Consider the following 16,598-nt stretch of genomic DNA (forward strand, 5'->3'; position numbering starts at 1 on the left):
TCCTTAATAACAGACTCTAAAATCTTACCAATGACTGAGGTCAGGCTAACCAGCCCATAGTTCCCTGTCTTCTTCCTTCCTCCCTTCTTAAGCACTGGTGTTATATTTAGCCATGTTCCAGCCCTCTGGGACCCTCCTTGACTCCCGTGATTCTTGAACGATCACACCAATGCCTCTACAATTTCCTTAGCTATCACCTTCACAGCTCTGGGGTGTAAGCCATCTGGTCCAGGTGATTTATCTTCAGCTTCCCCAACACCTTCCCTTTAGTGATGGCCACGTCACTCACCTCCACCCCTGCATCTCTTGAAGTTTTTGTATGTTGCTCGTGTCTTCCATCATAATGACCGATGGGAAGTACCCAATTCAGTTCCTTTGTCTTTTCTTTATTCCCCATTTCTAATTCTCTAGCATCATTTTCCAGTGGTCCAACATTCATACTTAACAACCTCTTTAAATACATAAAAACAATCTTGCAATCTTCTTGCATCTTATTAGCCAGCTTACTCTCATATTTCATCTTCTCCACCCTCTTATTGCTTATTTATTTATCCTCTGCTTGTTCTTAGAGGTTTCCCAATCCTCTGGCTTCCCACTAATCTTTACCACACTGTCTGCTTCTGCTTTTACGCTGTTCCTGACTTCCTGTGTCAGCCATGGTTACCTCATCCTTCCCTTAGGATGTTCCTTCTTCCTTGGGATGAATTTCTGCTCTGCCTCCCAAATTAAGCCCAGAAACTCCTACCATTGCTGTTCCTATGTCTTCCCTGCTAGGGTCCCCTTCCAATCAACTCTGGCCAGTTCCTCCCTCACCTCTTTGTTATTAATTTTACTCAACTGTGATACTGTTACGTCTGATTCCAGCTTCTCCCTCTTAAAATGCAGGGTCAATTCCATCATATTATGGTCACAGCCAATGAGGGGTTCTTCCACCTTCAGCCCCCTAATCAAGTCTAGTTCAGTATAGGGAGGTGATGGCCGAGTGGTATTATTGCTGGAATGTTAATGCAGTCAATTAGATAACATTCTGGGGACCCGGGTTCCAATCTCACTATGACAGATGGTGGAATTTGAATTCAATAAAAATATCTGGAATTAACAGTCTAATGAGAACCATGAATCTGTTGCCAACTGTTGGGGAAAAACCACCTGGTTCACTAGTGTCCTTTAGGGAAGGAAACTGCCATCATTACCTGGTCCAGCCTATATGTGACTCCAGACCCACAGTAATGTGGTTGACTCTTAGCTGCCCTCAGTGACAATGAAGGAACTGCGATATATTTCCAAGTCAGGATGGTGAGCCAATTGGAGGGGAACTTGCAGGGGGTGTTATTCCATTGTATCTGCTGCCCTTGTCCTTCTGGATGGAAGTGGTTGTGGGTTTGGAAGGTGCTGCCTGAGGATCTTCGGTGAATTTCTGCCGTGCATCTTGTAGATAGTACACACTGCTGCGACTGAGTGTCGGTGGTGGAGGGAGTGGGATGTTTGTGGATGTGGTGCCAATCAAGCGGCTGCTTTGTCCTGGATGGTGTCAAGCTTCTTGAAAATTGTTGGAGCTGCACCCATCCAGGCAAGTGGGGAGTAACCGAGCATTTTCCTGACTAATGTCTCATAGATGGTGAACAGGTTTTGGGGGGTCAGGGTGAATTACCTACCACAGGATTCCTTGACTCTGACCTGCTCTTGTTGTCACTTTTTACGTGGTGTGAGTCTGGTTGAATTTCTGGTTAAATGTAACCCCCAGGGTGCTGATAGTGGGGGTTTCAATAATAGTAACATTATTGAATGTCAAAGGGTGGTGGCTAGGTTGTCTCTTATTGAAGATGGTCATAGCCTGGCATTTCTGTGGTGCAAATGATTCTTGTCACTTGTCAGCCCAAGCCTGGATATTATCCAGATCATGTTGCATTTGAACATGGACTGCTTCAGTATCTAGTGCTGAACATTGTGCAATCATTGGCGAACATTCCCACTTCTGACCTTATGGTGGAGGGAAGGTCAGTGATGAAGCAGCTGAAGATGGTTGGGTGTGTTTTTTCACTACTCAGGCTTGTGTTTTACAGGAAAGTCTAACAGCACCCATCACATGCGACCCTGCCTCAAAAACAAGGTCCCACACCTTCACACAGCTCCACCCCTCACATACAGCCCCATCCCCCCACACACAGCCCTGCCATCTCATATGCAACTCTACGCTCCGCACACATACCAGCCCCCTCACACAGCGCACTGCCCATTCAGCCCTGCACAAACATATGCTCTCACACACTCACATCCAGCCCTGCTCCCCAGATGCAGCATTGGCAGTCCCTTGTGGACAAGGATGACTCTCTTCCACTCTCATGGTGAATCCATTGGTGGGTGCACAGCCCAATGTGGCCACCATAGACTCGGTTACACTTGGGGCAGAAGGTGGGCATGGAAAGGGGTGAGTGGGGTGCTGGCGTTGGTGCATCTTTTTTCCCAGCAGATTCACAGGATCTTGTGCAGGCAGCAATGGGGGTAGTGGCCCAGTGCCTCAGGGAGTCAGCTGTAGACAGTCCACATCTCAGAGCCATATAGGAGGGTTGGAACCACCACAGCTCTTGGTGTACGGTCGGATATTGTTGTTCTTGAAGAAGCTTTTCCTCAGGCAGCCGAAGGATGCGCTAGCACCTGGAGGTGGGATCTCATCATCAATAGCTGCTTTGGCCAACACGACACGTCTGACGGATTGGAAGTGGCTAAAATTCTCTAAGGCCTCCCCTTGGACCTTGATGAATGTGGGCTCACTCCTTAATGCCGGACCAGGTTGGTCGAGGACTTTCATCTTGTGGATGTTCAGGGTGAGACCCATGTCCTCATAAAGGTACTGATGATGGTCTACAGTTCTGGATGTGAGTTTGCTCGCTGATGATGTTACCTGGAATGGTGATGAAACATCTGAAAACTAACCTTCCAGCTCAGCAAGCAAACTCACATCCAGAACCTCAACCTGAGCTACAAATCTTCTCAAAACTCACTACGGTCTAGAGTGCATCCTCTGAGACTGCACACATGCAAGCAACATCTGTTTACTGCAGCTCAATGACACTGGTTGGGGTGACTTTTGCTTTGGCTTGAAGGCAGCACAGGTTGAATAATTTACTGATGGTTCTCCACTCCAGCGGGAGATTGATGGCAGTGATGTGATGCATTGCAATGAGGTAGATTGATAACAGTGTTGTGGCATTGATGCAGCCTAGCTTGTACCTGGACCAAATGGGGAACGGGTCGGTGGTGGAGCCGTTTGCCAGTACCAAGGTTTCCATGTCATCGTGGAGCAGGCGATGGATGGCGACAAACTTCGTGGTGTAGGGAAAGCAGAGCAGCAAGCTCCATAATGCTTCCCAATTGACGAGGTATGTAGGTGCTGGTGGCGAGCCCTCATAGCCTCGCCCCCCCCCACCCCCGCCTCACCGTACACAGCCCTGGTACATAGCCCCGCCCCATACCGAAAAAAGCTCTGGGTACAAAGCCCCGCCCTACACAGCCACACCCCCTACTCTGTACACAGCCCCGGTACACAGCCCCGCCCCTACACCCAAAACAGCCCTAGTACATAGGCCCACCCTACACAGCCCCGCCCCTACACCGTATACAGCCCCAGTACATAGCCCCACCCCTCATAGCCTCACCCCCTACTCCAAACACAGCCCCGCCTCTGCGCCATACACAGCCCCAGTACATGGCCCCGCCCTACATAGCCACACCTCTCAAGCCTTGACCCTACACGTACACAGCCCCGATATAGAGCCCCGCCCTACACAGCCACACCCCTCATAGCCTCGCCCCCTACTCCGTACACAGCCCCGGTACACAGCCCCACCCCTACACCCAAAACAGCACTAGTACATAGGCCCGCCCTACACAGCCCCGCCCCTACATGGTACACAGGCCTGGTACATAGCCCCGCCCCTACACCGTACACAGCCCTGGTACATAGCCCCACCCCTACACTGTACACAGCCCCAGTACACAGCCCCGCCCCTACACCGTACACAGCCCCGGTACATGGCCCCGCCCTACATAGCCACGCCTCTCAAGCCTCGACCCTACACGTACACAGCCCCGATATAGAGCCCCGTCCTAAACAGCCACACCCCTCATAGCCTCGCCCCCCCTACTCAAAACGCAGCCCCAGTACGTAGCCCCGCCCTTACACAGTACACACCCCCGGTACACAGCCCCTGCCCCTTGACCGAAAACAGCCCCGGTACATAGATGCGCCCTACTCAGCCACGCCCCTCATAGCCTCGCCCCCTACACCGTACACAGCCCCAGCTCATAGCCCCGCCACCACACGGGCGCCCCGCACTCCCAACCCAGAGATTGTAGGAACGATCAGAAACAGAAAGCGAAGTTGTTGGAAAAACTCTACCGGGTCTAACATCATTAGTTCAGTGACGCTTTGTGAGAACCGTCCGACCTGCCGCCACAAACAGCCCCGCCCCCCCCATTGGTCGCGCACGCACTGCGTTTAAACTGAGAAGGCGGTTGGGCTAGAGAGCCACGTGCTGGGTGACCAGTACGAGCCCAAGTGAATGGCCAGTGCCCGTAAAGTGAGTGAACATTGACCAATTGATCACTGAGTGTCCAGAGAGTGAGTGCTCTCTCAGTGTCCCGTGGACAAGTTCAATTGAGGGGGAGGGAATGAGCGCCAAGTCAGAGTGTGGGTGAGAGGGGATGATCAGGGTGGGGTGTGGGGTGTGTGCGGACAGAGTGGGGTGGGGCGCGGGGATGTGTGTGCGGACAGAGCGGGGTGGGGCGCGGGGATGTGTGTGCGGACAGAATGGGGTGGGGCGCGGGGATGTGTGTGCGGACAGAATGGGGTGGGGCGCGGGGATGTGTGTGCAGACAGAGCGGGGTGGGGCGCGGGGCGTGTGTGCGCGGACAGAGCGGGGCGTGGCGCGGGGATGTGTGTGCGGACAGAGTGGGGCGGGGCGCGGGAATGTGTGTGCGGACAGAGTGGGGCGGGGCGCGGGGATGTGTGTGCGGACAGAGTGGGGCGGGGCGCGGGAATGTGTGTGCGGACAGAGTGGGGCGGGGCGCGGGGATGTGTGTGCGGACAGAGTGGGGCGGGGCGCGGGGATGTGTGTGCGGACAGAGCGGGGCGGGGCGCGGGGATGTGTGTGCGGACAGAGCGGGTGGGGCGCGGGGATGTGTGTGCGGACAGAGCGGGGTGGGGCGCGGGGATGTGTGTGCGGACAGAGCGGGGTGGGGCGCGGGGATGTGTGTGCAGACAGAATGGGGTGGGGCGCGGGGATGTGTGTGCAGACAGAATGGGGTGGGGCGCGGGGATGTGTGTGCAGACAGAATGGGGTGGGGCGCGGGGATGTGTGTGCGGACAGAGTGGGGCGGGGCGTGGGGATGTGTGTGCGGACAGGGCGGGGCGCGGGGGCGTGTGTGTGTGGACAGAGCAGAGCGGGGCGTGTGTGCGCGGACAGAGCGGCGCGGGGCGTGTGTGCGCGGACAGAGTGGGGCGGGGCGCGGGAATGTGTGTGCAGACAGAGCGGGGCGGGGTGCGGGGGCTTGTGTGCGCGGACAGTGCGGGGCGGGGCACGGGGTGTGTGTGTGGACAAAGCGGGGCGGGCCACGGGGTCGTGTGTGCGTGCGGACAGATCGGAGCAGGGCCTGTGTGTGGACTGATTTTCATCCTGGAGGCCAGTTACTCGTGGTGTACCGCAAGGGTCGGTGTTAGGTCCACTGCTGTTTGTCATTTTTATAAATGACCTGGATGAGGGCGTAGAAGGATGGGTTAGTAAATTTGCAGACGACACTCAGGTCAGTGGAGTTGTGGATAGCGACAAAGGATGCTGTAGGTTGCAGAGAGACATAGATAAGCTGCAGAGCTGGGCTGAGAGGTGGCAAATGGAGTTTAATGCAGACAAGTGTGAGGTGATGCACTTTGGTAGGAGTAACCGGAAGGCAAAGTACTGGGCTAATGGTAAGATTCTTAGTAGTGTAGATGAGCAGAGAGATCTCGGTGTCCATGTACACAGATCCTTGAAAGTTGCCACCCAGGTTGACAGGTCTGTTAAGAAGGCATACAGTGTTTTAGCTTTTATTAATAGAGGGATCGAGTTCCGGAACCAAGAGGTTATGGTGAAGCTGTACAAAACTCTGGTGCGGCTGCACTTGGAGTATTGTGTACAGTTCTGGTCACCGCATTATAAGAAGGATGTGGAAGCTTTGGAAAGGGTGCAGAGGAGATTTGTTAGGATGTTGCCTGGTTTGGAGGGAAGGTCTTACAAGGAAAGGCTGAGGGACTTGAGGCTGTTTTCATTAGAGAGAAGAAGGTTGAGAGGTGACTTAATTGAGACATATAAGATAATCGGAGGGTTAGATAGGGTGGATAGGGAGAGCCTTTTTCCTAGGATGGTGACGGCGAGCACGAGGGAGCATAGCTTTAAATTGAGGGGTGAAAGATATAGGACAGATGTCAGAGGTAGTTTCTTTACTCAGAGAGTAGTAAGGGAATGAAACGCTTTGCCTGCAACGGTAGTAGATTCGCCAACTTTAGAATTTAAGTCGTCATCGGATAAGCATATGGAAGCACATGGAATAGTGTAGGTTAGATGGGCTTGAGATCGGTATGACAGGTCGACACAACATCGAGGGCCGAAGGGCCTGTACTGTGCTGTAATGTTCTATGTATGATTGGGGAGGGGTGTGGGGAATGTGCGTGGACAGATCGGGGAGGGGCGTCGGGAGTGGATACGGACAGATTGGAGTGGAGAGCATGTGCGAAATATCGGGACGTGGTGTGTAGAGTTTACGCTGACAGATTGGGCCGTGGCGCAGGGAGTGTGTTCAGATAGATCGGGGCAGACACGGATAGCATGTGTGGATACATCGGGACGAGTTGTAGGAACCCTGTACAGACAAATTTGGGTGGAGCATGGGGACTGTGCACAGACAGATTGGGGTGGGGCATCGGGAGCGTGAGTGGACAGATCAGGGCAGGGCCTGTTGTGCAGACAAATCAGGGTGGGGGCAAGAGCAGATACAACAGGGCGTCGCATGGGATGTGTGTGTGGACAGATCGGGTGGAGCGTGTGCTGCCTGATCGGTGTGGGGCACAGGAAGCCTGTGCAGACAGATCGGGGTGTGGTCTGTGTGTGGACTGATTGGGGCAGGACATGGAAAGTCTGTGCAGACAGATCAGGGCGGGGCACGGGGAGTGCGTGTGGACAGATCAGGGCCGGTTGTATTGAGTGTGTGCAGAGAGATCAGGGCAGGGTGCGGGGAGCGGTTGCGGACAGATCAGGGCAGGCCTATGGGCGGATAGATCAGGGTGGGGCGTGGAGATGTGTACAGACAGATCAGGGTGGAGCGGGGGAGTGGGTGTGGATAGATCGGGGTGGGGCGCGGGGATTGTGTGCGGACAGATCAGGGCGGGGCACAGGTAGCATGAGTGGAAATATCAGGCCATGGCGTGGGAAGCGTGTGCTGACAGATTGGGCCATGGTATGGGGACCATATGCTGTCAGATCGGGGCAGATGTGGAGAGCAAGTGTGGACAGATCAGCGCAGGGGAGTGGGTGCCGACAGATCAGGGCGGGGCACAGGAAGCCTGTGCAGACAGATCAGGGTGGGGCACGTGTGTGGACCAATTGGGGAAGGTTGTTGGATGCCTGTGCAGGCAGATCAGGGTGGGGTGTGGGCACTGTGTGTGGACAGATTGGGGTGGGGCCCGGGGAGCATGTGTGGACAGATTGGGGCAGGGCGCAGGGAGCATGTGTTGACAGATCGGGACGGGGCGTGGGGAGGTTTTGCATCCACATCAGGGTGGGACACAGGGAGCGCATTCTGACAGATTGGGGCAGATGCGGGGAGCACGTGTGGACACATCGACCTGGGTCATGCGCGTAAATATCAGCGCATGGTGCAGGGAGCATGTGCTGACAGATTGGGGAAGTTGCAGGGAGCATGTGTGGACAGGTTGGGGCGGATCGTGGCACGGGGAGCGTGTGCAGACAGATCGGGGCAGGGCACAGGAAACCTGTGCAGATAGATCGGGGTGGGGCCTGTATGCAGACAGGTCAGGTGGGGCGCGAGGACTGTGTGTGGACAGATCGGGGTGGTGTGTTGGGAGTGGGAGCAGACAGATTGGGGCGGAGTGTGGGGATGGAGCCCGCATGGAGTTCAATCCAGGCAAATGCGAGCTGATGCATTTTGGAAGATCTAATTCAAGGGCAACTATACAGTAAATGGAAAAGTCCTGGGGAAAATTGAACAGAGAGATCTGGGTGTTCAGGTCCATTGATCCCTGAAATGAGAACGCAGGTCAATAGGGTGGTCAAGAAGGCATATGGCATGCTTTCCTTCATTGGACGGGGTATTGAGTACAAGAGTTGGCAGGTCATGTTGCAGTTGTATAGGACTTTGGTTCGGCCACATCTGGAGTACTGTGTATCGTTCTGGTCGCCACAGTACCAAAAGGATGTGGATGCTTTGGAGAGGGTGCAGAGGAGGTTCACCAGGATGTTGCCTGGTATGGAGGGTGCTAGCTATGAAGAGAGGTTGAGTAGATTAGGATTATTTTCATTAGAAAGACAGAGATTGAGGGGGGACCTGATTGAGGTCTACAAAATCATGAGGGGTATAGACAGGGTGGATAGCAAGAAGCTTTTTCCCAGAGTGGGGGACTCAATTACTAGGGGTCATGAGTTCAAAGTGAGAGGAGGAAAGCTTAAGGAAGATACGCGTGGAAAGTTCTTTACACAGAGGGTGGTGGGTGCCTGGAACGCGGTGCCAGCGGAGGTGGTAGACGCAGACACGTTAGCGTCATTTAAGATATTTTTGGACAGGTACATGGATGGGCAGGGAAGAAATGGACACAGACGGTTAGAAAATAGATGACAGGTTAGACAGAGGACCTTGATCAGCGCAGGCTTGGAGGGCCGAAGGGCTTGTTCCTGTGCTGTAATTTTCTTTGTTCTTTGAAGGGTAGTTTGATCTGAGAATAGGATAACGGGTCAGCACAACATCATGGAGCAAAGGGCCTGTACTGTGCTATACTGTTCTATGTTCTATATTCTATGTTCCATCTGGCCACTGAATTTCAAACTCTTAATTTCTTATGTAATCTGGTGAGGTATAGATAAACCAGAATCATTGCCCATCCAACTCATCTTTCAGCAGGAATTGGGAGCCCTGCTTCACTGTGCCATTACCTTTTGGACGATTCCAGCATATGCCTCTTTGCTGTGATTGTAGAGAATGAGAATTTGATTATAGATTCCCATGTTTTGAATTACAGGTATGATCATTTTATTCTCAACTCCTAGTTCTTTCATATAGGTTAGGATTAGAATTAAAAGACTTTTGTCACAGATTCGCCAACTTTAGGTACATTTAAGTCATCATTGGACAAGCATATGGACGTACATGGAATAGTGTAGGTTAGATGGGCTTGAGACCAGTATGACAGGTCGGCACAACGTTGAGGGCCGAAGGGCCTGTACTGTGCTGTAATGTTCTATGTTCTATGTACTCAAGTACAGGGATACATGAGTACAGCGAAAAGTATACGAAGTCGCCGTTTCTGGCACTGTCTTTATACAAACTCTTGGGTATAAATTAGAAAGTGAAATAATAAAGTTAAAACATTGGTATTGCAGATCTTATAAAGCTCGATACAAAATCTTCAGTATAAATTAGAAAAATAGGGAAATGAAAGAAAAAGCTCTGCATTACAGCCCTTCTAAAGCAGAGTGCATGCAGGGCTTCCTTGAGTACATCAAATCTATCCCAGCTCTGTTTCTTTGAAGCCAGCAGTCCATCGAGTCTGTTCCAGCTGGACCTCCTCAAGACCAGGAACCCTCGAGCCTGCACTGGCTCAATTCGTAACCACCGATGTCATCCAAGGAATGGAGCAAGTAGAGAGAAGAAAAAGAAAAGTCATGAGGTGCAGAAAGGCCCTTTGGCCTGTCAAGCCTGCACCAACATAACTATCATAAAGGGGAGATAACAGCCTCGTGGCATTATAGCTGGGCTGTTAATCTAGAGACCCAGATATCATTCCGGGGACCCAGGTTCAAATCCTGTCATGGCAGATGGTGGAATTTGAATTCAGTAATGTCTGGAATTAAGAATCTATTGATGACAATGAATCCATTGTCAATTGTCGGGAAAAACCCATCTGGTTCACTAATGTCCTTTAGGGAAGGCAATTACCATCCTTACCTGGTCTGGCCTACGTGTGACTCCAGACCCACAGCAATGTGATTGATTTTGAACTGCTGTCTGGGCAATTAGGGATGGGCAATAAATGCAGCCTCGCCAGTGATGCCCTCTTCCTGTGAATGAATAAAAAGTTTTAAAAATCCCAATTTCCTGCAATTGTCCCATATCCTTGAATGTTATGATATTTCAAGTGCTCATCCAAATTTTTTTTAAAAACAGTAAGGTTTCTGGCCTCCAACACCTTCCCAGGCAGTGCATGCCAGATTCCCATCACCTTTTGAGTGAAAAAAGTTTTTTCCTCATATCCCCTCTGAATCACCTGCTCCTTACTCTAAAACTATATCAACTTGTGATTGACCCTTCAACCAAGGGGAATAGTGGCTCTCTATTCACCCTGTCAATACCCCTTATAAACTTATATACATCAACCATGTTCCCCCTCAGTCTTCTCTAAAGAAAACAAATCAAACCCATGTAGCCTGTCCTTGATAGCTCAATTTCTCCATTCCAGGCAACATCCTAGTGAATCTCCTCTTCACTCCCTGTTGTGCTATCACACCCTTCCTGTAGCGAGATGACCACAACTGCACACAGTACTCCAGCTGTTGCCTAACCAATGTGCTGTACAACTCCCACATTACCTTTTGGTTTTTGTACTCTATGCCACGACTGATGAAAGAAAGTGTCCCATAAGCCTTCTTAACTATCTTATTCATGTGCTATGCAGACTTCATGGATCTGTGAATTATTACCCCAAGATCCCTCTATTCTCTAAGCTGTGTCCTGTCATTCATTAAATACCCCTTCATGTTGTTTCTTCTTCCAAAGTGCATCATTTCGCGCATCAGGGTTAAATGCCACCTGGTCAATCCATCTATATCTTCCTGTAACCTGTAACCATCTTCACTATTAACCACATTACTAATCAATTCTTTTGATTTTCACAAGACTAATATGATCTCTTGGAATAAGGATAGCACACAAACCAACAGCCACGTTTTGGCTAAGATAACAAAGTGTGGAGCTGGATGAACACAGCAGGCCAAGCAGCATCTTAGGAGCACAAAAGCTGACGTATTGGGCCTAGCAATTACTCTCAAAGACAAAAGGCCCCATACCCACAATGAACAGGACAAATGTGATATATAAAATACCACGCAGCAACTGTGAGAAACCCTACATAGATGGACAGGAAATTTGCCAACAGGATACACGAGCACCGACGCACAGCAAAAAGGTACGACCAATTCTCCCTCGTTTTAACACTCTCTGTGGTAGAAGGACATCAGTTTGACTGGTGTCAAATGAGACAAAGACAAGAATTCCTAGAGGCCTGATTTTCAACCACCGATGCAATTAACAAACAATTTGAAATAGACCCCCATCTACATACCACTATAGCACAAAAGCTCAGTCTCCATCTCAGGCAACCAGCTTGTAACTGATGTCCATTTCAAGCCCACCGACTCCCACAGCTACCTAGAATACACCTCCTTCCACCCACCCTCCTGCAAAAATTCCATCCCCTATTCCCAATTCCTCCGCCTCCGCCGCATCTGCTCTCACGATGAGGCATTCCACTCCCGCACATCCCAGATGTCCAAGTTCTTCAAGGACCGCAACTTTCCCCCCACAGTGGTTGAGAACGCCCTTCACCGCGTCTCCCGCATTTCCCGCAACACATCCCTCACACCCCGCCCCCGCCACAACCTCCCAAAGAGGATCCCCCTCGTTCTCACACACCACCCTACCAACCTCCGGATACAACGTATCATCCTCCGACACTTCCACCATCTACAATCCGACCCCACCACCCAAGACATTTTTCCATCCCCACCCCTGTCTGCTTTCCGGAGAGACCACTCTCTCCGTGACTCCCTTGTTCGCTCCACACTGCTCTCCAACCCCACCACACCCGACACCTTCCCCTGCAACCGCAGGAAATGCTACACTTGCCCCCACACCTCCTCCCTCACCCCTATCCCAGGCCCCAAGATGACTTTCCACATTAAGCAGAGGTTCACCTGCACATCTGCCAATGTGGTATACTGCATCCACTGTACTCGGTGTGGCTTCGTCTACATTGGGGAAACCAAGCGGATGCTTGGGGACCGCTTTGCAGAACACCTCCGCTCGGTTCGCAATAAACAACTGCACCTCCCAGTCGCAAACCATTTCCACTCCCCCTCACATTCTTTAGATGACATGTCCATCATGGGCCTCCTGCAGTGCCACAATGATGCCACCCGAAGGTTGCAGGAACAGCAACTCATATTCCGCTTGGGAACCCTGCAGCCCAATGGTATCAATGTGGACTTCACCAGCTTCAAAATCTCCCCTTCCCCCACCGCATCCCAAAACCAGCCCAGTTCGTCCCCTCTCCCCACTGCACCACACAACCAGCCCAGCTCTTCCCCTCCACCCACTGCATCCCAAAACCAGTCCAACCTGTCTCTGCCTCCCTAACCTGTTCTTCCTCTCACCCATCCCTTCCTCCCACCCCAAACTGCACCTCCATCTCCTACCTACTAACCTCATCCCACCTCCTTGACCTGTCCATCTTCCCTGGACTGACCTATCCCCTCCCCACCTATACTCTCCTCTCTACCTATCTTCTTTTCTCTCCATCTTCGGTCCGCCTCCCCCTCCCTATTTATTCCAGAACCCTCACCCCATCCCCCTCTCTGATGAAGGGTCTAGGCCCAAAACGTCAGCTTTTGTGGTCCTGAGATGCTGCTGGGCCTGCTGTGTTCATCCAGCCTCACATTTTATTATCTTGGATTCTCCAGCCTCTGCAGTTCCCATTATCACTGCCCACAATGAAAGACTGGGCCATATAAATTCAGAGCAGGACAGAACAACAGCGCTTCAGTGGAGGCTACACAGCACTGATGATGTTACCTAGAAGGGAGACTAAACGTTTGCATGAAAACCAGTCAGCTTGGTGAATCAATCAACAACTCCAACCGTAACCCAAGCTACAGATCTTCATTAAAACATTCAGCATCTACAGGCAAAACTTGCGCAAACAAGTCTAAAAATGGGAAACATATGCCAACTGGCTGAGCACTACCCGCGAGCAACTCCATTTTCTGCACGAATGCCTCAGAAGTCAGGTACTACCTCACAGCATCAAATACAAAGCCCTCCCCCTTACAACCCGCAAGCAAGAAAAACTGCTGAACAAAACGGCCTCAGAATGCTACAAGTTACGAAAACGGACAGCTATGACGCCTCCACAAATATGAATTAAAAATTTCATGCCAAAAATCTCTATACTTGCACTCGACCAACCAATAATGGACCACAACTCTTCAATAGGCCATCAGGGTCAAGCAAAGCAGGATCAGAACGGAAGAGACTCCCACTGCAAGAAAAACTGACCAAACTAATGTACAGCAATGACAAAGCCAAACACATGGATAAGAAATTTTTTAGACAGACACCACACACATATCGAGAAAACTGTCCTAACTTGGGGACCTAACTATAAGGACATCAAATTCTGATGCATTTTGGAAGATCCAATTCAAGAGCAAACTGTACGGTAAATGGAAAAGCCCTGGGGAAAATTGATTCACAGAGAGATCTGGGTGTTCAGGTCCATTGTACCCTGAAGGTGGCTACGCAGATCAATAGAGTGGTCAAGCAGGCGTATGGCATACTTTCAGTCATTCAACGGGGTATTGAGTACAAGAGTTGGCAGGTCATGTTACAGTTGGAAAGGACTTTGGTTCGACCACATTTGGAATACTGCGTACAGTTCTGGTCACCACATTACCAAAAGGATGTGGATGCTTTGGAGAGGGTGCAGAGGAGTTTCACCAGGATGTTGCCTGGTATGGAGGGTACTAGCTATGAAGAGAGGTTGAGTAGATTAGGATTATTTCCATTAGAAAGACAGAGATTGAGGGGGGACCTGATTGAGGCCTACAAAATCATAAGCGGCGTAGACAGGGTGGATAGCGAGAACTTTTGCCCAGAGGGGGGATCTCAATTACTAGGGGTCACAATTTCAAGGTGAGTGTGGAAAAGTTTAAAGGAGATATGTGTGGAAAGTTCTTTACGCAGAGGGTGGTGGGTGCCTAGAACACATTGCCAGCGGAGGTGGTAGAGGCGGGAATGATAGCGTCATTTAAGATGTATCTAGACAGATACATGTGTGGGCAGGGAGCAGAGGGATACAGGTCATTGGAAAATAGGTGACAGGTTTAGATAGAGGTTCTGGATTCGCGCAGGCTTGAAGGGCCGAAGAGCTTGTTCCTGTGCTGTCATTTTCTTTGTTCTTTGTTCTCCGTTCTTGTTCAACAAAATGGACTTCCTGGCTGCGCTCGAAGCTACACTGAAATTTGCTGAACTCATGGACGAAACACAACAAGCCATCTGTCAAACCATAGTCCCTATATTGATCAGGAAAGGCCACGCAAACACACTCAACACACACAAAAGAAAAATCATCAAAGAAGGACAGGAATATCATCACCTTATCAGCAGACAAAGGCCGCTTGACGGTTTTAATGAACAACCCTGACAAAAAACACAAAATAACAAAGTGTGGAGCTGGATGAACACAGCAGACCAAGCAGCATCTTTGGAGCACAAAAGGTGACGTTTCGGGCCTAGAAGGAACTTAATAAGTACTTTGCGTCAGTCTTCACAGTGGAAGACATGAGTAGTATGCCAACAATTAGGGAGAGCCGGGGCAGAGTTGAGTATGGTAGGCATTACAAAAGAGAAAGTGTTAGAAAAGCTAAAAGGTCTAAAAATTAATAAATCTCCTGACCCCGATGGGCTACATCCTAGAGTTCAGAGGGAGGTGGCTGAGGAAATAGCAGTGACTTTGGTCGTGACCTTTCAAAAGTCACTGGAGTCTGGGAAAGTCCCAGATGATTGGAAAATTGCTGTTGTAACCCCCCTGTTTAAGAAAGGATCAAGGAAAAAGATGGAAAATTATAGGCCGATTAGCCTAACCTCGGTAGTTGGTAAAATTCTTGAATCCATTGTCAAGGATGAGATTTCTAAATTCTTGGAAGTGCAGGGTCAGATTAGAACAAGTCAGCATGGATTTAGTAAGGGGAGGTCGTGCCTGACAAACCTGTTGGAATTCTTTGAAGAGGTAACAAGTATGTTAGACCAGGGAAACCCAGTAGATGTTGTCTATCTGGACTTCCAAAAGGCCTTTGGTACAGCGCCTCACGGGAGGCTGCTGAGTAAGGTGAGGGTCCATGGTGTTCGAGGTGAGCTATTGGCTTGGATTGTGGATTGGCTGTCTGACAAAAGGCAGAGAGTTGGGATAAAAGGCTCTTTTTCAGAATGGCAACCGGTGATGAGTGGTGTCCTGTAGGGTCAGTGTTGGGGCCGCATCTGTTCACCTTATACATTAATGACTTGGATGAAGGGACTGGGGGCATTCTGGTGAAGCTTGCTGATGATCCAAAGATAGGTGGACAGGCATGTAGTACTGAAGAGGTGGGGAGGCTGCAGAAAGATTTAGACAGTTTAGGAGAGTGTTCCAGGAAATGGCTGATGAAATTCAATGTGAGTAAATGTAAGGTCTTGCACTTTGGAAAAAAGAATACAGGCATGGACTATTTTCTAAATGGTGAGAAAATTCGCAAAGCAGAAGTACAAAGGGATCTGGGAGTGCTGGTCCAGGATTCTCTAAAGGTTAACTTGCAGGCAGAGTCCGTAATTAAGAAAGCAAATGTAATGTTGTCGTTTATCTCAAGAGGGTTGGAATATAAAAGCAGTGATGTGCTTCTGAGGCTTTATAAAGCTCTAGTTAGGCCCCATTTAGAATACTGTGTCCAATTTTGGGCGCCACACCTCAGGAAGGACATACTAGCCCTGGAGCATGTCCAGCGGAGATTCACACGGATGATCCCTGGAATGGTAGGTTTAATGTATGATGAACGGCTAAGGATCCTGGGATTGTACTCATTAGAGTTTAGAAGGTTGAGGGGAGATCTAATAGAAATTTACAAGATAATGTATGGTTTAGAAAGGGTGGACGCTAGGAAGTTGTTTCCATTAGGCGGGGAGACTAGGACCCGTGGGCACAGCCTTAAAGTTAGAGGGGGTAAATTTAAAACTGAAATGAGACGACATTTCTTCAGCCAGTGTGGTGGGCTTGTGGAATTCATTGCCACGGAGTGCAGTGGAGGCCGGGACGTTGGATGCCTTCAAGACAGAGATCGACAAATTCTTGATCTCAAAAGGAATCAAGGCCTATGGGGAGAGTGCAGGGAAGTGGAGTTGAAATGCCCATCAGCCATGATTTAAATGGCAGAGTGGACTTGATGGACCGAATGGTCTTACTTCCACCCCTATGTCTTATGGTCTTATCCCTGACTCAGTATTCTGGAATGCTGTATCAGAACACCAAAACG

The sequence above is a fragment of the Stegostoma tigrinum genome, chromosome 2 (assembly GCF_030684315.1).
Source record: "Stegostoma tigrinum isolate sSteTig4 chromosome 2, sSteTig4.hap1, whole genome shotgun sequence".
Taxonomy (NCBI): Eukaryota; Metazoa; Chordata; class Chondrichthyes; order Orectolobiformes; family Stegostomatidae; genus Stegostoma; species Stegostoma tigrinum.